We start from the raw sequence: 5,327 nt of genomic DNA on the forward strand, positions 1-5,327 counted from the left end.
TTTGGATGTGGAGCGTTGGTTCACGTTGTTAGCACTGGCGGTTACGGCGGCTACAGTGTGCGGGACCGTTCTCAAGCCAAGGGAAAGGGTCTGTCTGCTTAGGCTGTTCTGATTAGAGCCGTGTACTGATGAATCGCGACGATACTGTAGTCTGTGGTGGTTATGATCGAGAGGTAATGGTCGCTGTTGGGGAGGCAACGTACTGAAGGGTTCTTTGTTTTGATCCGACTGGGTACTGGGTACTGGATACTGGATCGAGCAGTGGTGCGCACAGAACTGGATTATGGTTTGGTCTGTGCAGTCCGGGATGAACTGAGAGCAGATTGGAGCATGAGCGTGTGTGTGGATACGATGGCTTATGCTGTAGGACCTTTCTAAAGAACTGAAGGAAGGGTTGGATACTGAGTTATGAGATGATCCGAGCTATGGAAGGATGCGGTACTGATGAGATAGGTTTGACTGGAGTGATGGATGCGACCAGGTCTGGTGATGTACGGTACAAGATAGACTGATGAGCAGGATGGCCGTGAGGAGTACCGACTGTATAGTGGACTACAGAGCTGAATACGTGCTGACTGATCTGGGAGTGATTAGTGACTGGTTCTGGGACGACGCTGAGCATGGCTGGCGTACTGATTCTTCTGGATTGCTGGTTGGAGACCAAGTCGTCTCTCTTTCTTCTTGGTCATGTGGGGATGGTTGGCTGAGTGACTAAGGAACAAGGGGATTCAGTTAAGTATCTGATCGAGCTAGCTGGTTAAGACGGATGGGAAGCATGGAGACATCAAGGATGGAACGTGGAAGGACCATGAGACAAACAAGCACCAAGGCAGTAAGGTACATGTTTATTATACTGTCAGTCTTAGTGATTTGCTAGGATGCTGGTTAGGCTTAGTGAACACTGGGAACTGATCTGAACTTCATAGAGGAAAACTGTAATAAAAATCCTAAGTTAGGGAAAAATCGATTATGGATCATGTTTGATGAGGGAAGTGAACTGGGGTCGTACTGGCGGTAAGGAAAACCGGGTCGGGGCCTTTCAAGTGGTATCAGAGCGATTACGGTTCTAGGACAGAGTTGGAAGGATTATTCAAGATTTGTCTAGACCGAACGGACGTGGAAAATTCTAAGCGCCAGCATTGGAGAACTGACGAGAGGCTTGATCTTCGGAGTGATCAAGTCGAACTTACACATTGTATGAGCAAATGTAAGTTAGAAGTCTAACGGGAAAGAAACCGGAGATAAGATCATTGATGAATGATTGGATTGGTTGATTGAAATCTGAGTTAAGATCATTTGGTGAATGATCGGATTGCTTAAGGTGTTCTGGATTACTCGAGAGAGTTATCAAATAAATTTTTCTAAGTGTTGGAAACAACCGAGAGGTTTATTTAAGTCAATGGATCTGGATACTGAAGTGATGAAACGGGAAAGATTGACGAAGTGTATTCTGAAGCTTAAGGATAATAAGCTGACTGGAGTTAGGATTGAATCAAGTGGCTCAAGAAAGCCAAGGATGCTTCGGAAAAGTCTAAGTAAGACAAGGAACTGTCAAGGACAATGATGTCGGATATTGAGCCAAGGAGCTGATGAGTTTAACTCTGCATTAAGACGTCCATAACTGAATTTGGAAGGAATACTTCATCGGAAAGGTTCAAGGCAGGATAGCCGAGTGGTTGAGCTGGATGTTGTAAACGGGAACTAAGTTGGACAGGTGGTCCGAGAATTGAGATAGTATCTCAATAAACGGGTTAAGTAAGGCAATGGATGGATTGCTAAGAGATAACCTGAAAGAGTCAGGAAATCAGAAAACTGAATTGGACAAGTCGTCCATGGAAGAGCCTAAGGACTAATGGTCAAGGCACTGATGCTGGAATGTGAAGTACGGAGACTTACATTCGAATGGAACGTCTGTTGAGAATGCTTAGACGGATCCTAATATTTTCAAGGTAATGGACAAGCTGGTCCGGGAAAATAGAACTGGAAGTTTCATAAAAAGATTTTGGAAAAATCTGAGTAAGACTCACACTTTGCAAGTGGTGAATGTAGGAAAGTCTGGATATAGGAACTGGAAAAAGTGATTGTCAAAGTTGACTAAGCTCGATCGTCTTGGTAGGTTTGTGCTGTCCGAGAGTTGAGATTATCGGAACAAGAGATTGGAAGTTAGGTGTACTTGCCAAAGACTTGTTAGGTGATCAAGAAACTACTTGGAGGTACAAGATGCCATAGATGATGAGTTGTCGTCAGAGTTTCAAAAGTAGTAAATGATCGGTTCATATCATGAGCGTCTAGATCAGACAAGGTACTTAGGGGCTGTGACGCTTGCTAAGGCTTGTTGGATTATGGATGACGGCTTGATGATTTGGGACGATCATTTGAGTTTAGATTATTAATTCCTTTCATGCGAGAGTCTATATCAGTCTAGGTGTTTATGGCTGAGATGCTCATTAAGACTTAACTGGATTGTAAAACGGTTGCTCGATGAATTGGAATGATAATGCTAGACCAGACTAAGTGTCTGATTAACTGGACAAGTGGGAATGCTGAAACATCAGTGTTAGTGTGGATGATATGTCCTTAGGAACCGAGTGGGTTGCTAAGGCATAACTGTACTGATATTGTCTGTTCTGGCGTCTATGGAAACCAATAGTTTCCAAGACGTGACTGTCTATCATCGCGTGTTATGTCCTGACGTCTGTGGGAAATGGTGAGTTGCCAAGACGTAACTGTTATCGCGTCGGTGGGAACTAGATAAGTTCGCCATCGTGTGTCTGTACTGTAGTCTGCGGAAACCCAATCTGATGTCTGTGGGAGATGTACCTTCCAAGACATAACTGTACTGTCACTGGAACTCAAGGAGTTCACTACTGTGGGTTTCCGATCGCGATGAAAGCATGGATGAGAACTAGTGAGAGTTTGCCATCACATGTCTGTAGGACGTCTGTCCGTTTAGTATAATGAACTGATGTCGTTGGAAACTGTTGAGTTTCTAAGACATAACCGCGACTGAATAATGGGAACTAGAAAAGTTTGCCATTTTGGAACTGTGAACCAGGAAGGACTGAGAGTCTGAAAGGAAAATTGTGCAAGGGATCAAGTGTAGGATCCGGTAAGAAATGCCTGTAAGGATCAAGAATGATCCGGAAGGGTCAATAAAGATCAATAAAGATAGGAGAAAAGCTGATGTCGATCATAAGTGGTCGGGGATTGGTTAGGATCAGGGAGTGATCCGAGACAACAACTGTAAAGATCATGATGAGATCAATGAAAATATTAAGTTCCTAGTATTCGGAGTTAGACCATGCTAAGGAACACTGGAGTGCGAGAATCAAACAGTCAAGTCAGGATGGACAGAGACTCGTTTGAACTGAGTCGTAGAAGGACTAAGGTTGGGTCATGAGTGACTGCGACCAGTTAAGGAAAAGATTGTAAAAACTTAACTAAGGTAGTGACTTAAACTTCGAGAATTTAGGTAAACTGGTCAACACTATTGGGAGTTGTGTGTTCTCACCAAAGTGTGTGTCCAAAGACCGAGGAATTGCTTGAAAGTAGGAGTTGTTATGCTTACTGAGCTGGTGAACTGAACTGAGTCTGGTGAGACTAAGTATGTGGAAAGACACTGAAACGAGGAAATCGATAGCTAAGATCGATCAATCTGTTGAGTGGGATTGTGACCAGAAAGTCTTGAAAACAATAATGGTCGAATAACTGAAAGTGTGAGAACTGAGTTAAGGCATGAGTACCGTACGTATGTTAGAACAATTCTGATTGGATAGAACAAAGTTCTATTAACTGCTGAATTCGAGGACGAATTCATTCCAAGTGGGGGAGACTTGTATCATCCCCGTCCCGCAGTCTGAACTGGATCAGTCCAAGGTCGGACTGATCAGACGGGACATACATGTTGGACATGTCATCTAGATAGTACTGGTCAGATTAAGACGATACTGTCTGTCCAAACATAGCAGTTGAGCTTGTCGAACTATGCTGGACGGATTCAGACAAGGCAGCTGGACTTATCATCTGAGATCAGTAGTCAATGTATGGACTGACTAGTATACGTTCTGACGGGAACGGATACTGAGCTGAACATGAACTGATTAGCTAAGAAGAATGGCGGCAACAGTTTACCAGGCCGGTTACAAGAGCAGTTCCAGAGCAGTTCCTGGACGCATAACCGACTGGGACGGTTGAACCATAAACCGTAGAGGCAGTTATAGAGCATTTGGAACTGCGGGGAGTTACGGAGAAACCGTCAAGGCAGTTGGCCGAGAGAGAAACCTTCTAGGACGGTTACGGACTGGAAGGGAAGCGGGGGTGGTTATGGAACTGACGGTTGGGGAGGAAACCGCCCAAAACATTCCTTTTACGGGGATTTTCGGGGAACAAGGACTTTATTTTTTTTCCACACGGGGTCTGTACAGAAAGGAGAGAAAAGAGCCGAGAGAGAGAGAGGGAACTGACGAGGAGAGTGAGAGACATGACCGGAAGGCCGATCCGAGCAATCGATGGTGACCGCGAGTCTGTGTTTAGTTGCGTACTGATCCTTGCGGACTGAGCCATTGGTCGTACTGAAGATCTATGAAGGTGGCGGTTACAGTTAGAGAACCTTGAGAGCGAATCATGGAATGGCAATTCCGATCGGATATGTGTACAAACGGTGGAACGTTTGGATGTGGAGCGATGGTTCACGATGTAAGCACTGGCGGTTACGGCGGCTACAGTCTGCGGGACCGTTCTCAAGCCAAGGGAAAGGGTTTGTCTGCTTAGGCTGTTCTGATTAGAGCCGTGTACTGATGAATCGCGACGATATTGTAGTCTCTGGCGGTTATGATCGAGAGGTAATGGTCGCTGGTGGGGAGGCAACGTACTGAAGGGTTCTTTGTTTTGATCCGACTGGGTACTGGGTACTGGATACTGGATCGAGCAGTGGTGCGCACAGAACTGGATTATAGTTTGGTCTGTGCAGTCCGGGATGAACTGAGAGCAGATTAGAGCATGAGCGTGTGTGTGGATACGATGGCTTATGCTGTAGGACCTTTCTAAAGAACTGAAGGAAGGGTTAGATACTGAGTTATGAGATGATCTGAGCTATGGAAGAACGCAGTACTGATGAGATAGGTTTGACTAGAGTGATGGATGCGATCAGGTCTGGTTATGTACGGTACAAGATAGAATGATGAGCAGGATGGCCGTGAGGAGTACCGACTGGATAGTGGACTGTAGAGCTGAATACGTGCTGACTGATCTGGGAGTGATCAGTGACTGGTTATGGGACGACGCTGAGCATGGCTGGCGTACTGATTCTTCTGGATGGCTGGTTGGAG

At 45.3% G+C, this 5,327-nt stretch overlaps 1 protein-coding gene across 2 annotated transcripts in view; it reads left to right on the forward strand.

Annotated features, from left to right (window-relative positions):
• Nucleotides 1–5,327, forward strand: part of LOC106322619 (ethylene-responsive transcription factor ERF020-like) — a 23,295-nt gene that overhangs the window by 15,056 nt on the left and 2,912 nt on the right. The window lies entirely within an intron of this gene.

Source organism: Brassica oleracea, chromosome C2, assembly GCF_000695525.1.
Source record: "Brassica oleracea var. oleracea cultivar TO1000 chromosome C2, BOL, whole genome shotgun sequence".
Classification (NCBI taxonomy): domain Eukaryota; kingdom Viridiplantae; phylum Streptophyta; class Magnoliopsida; order Brassicales; family Brassicaceae; genus Brassica; species Brassica oleracea.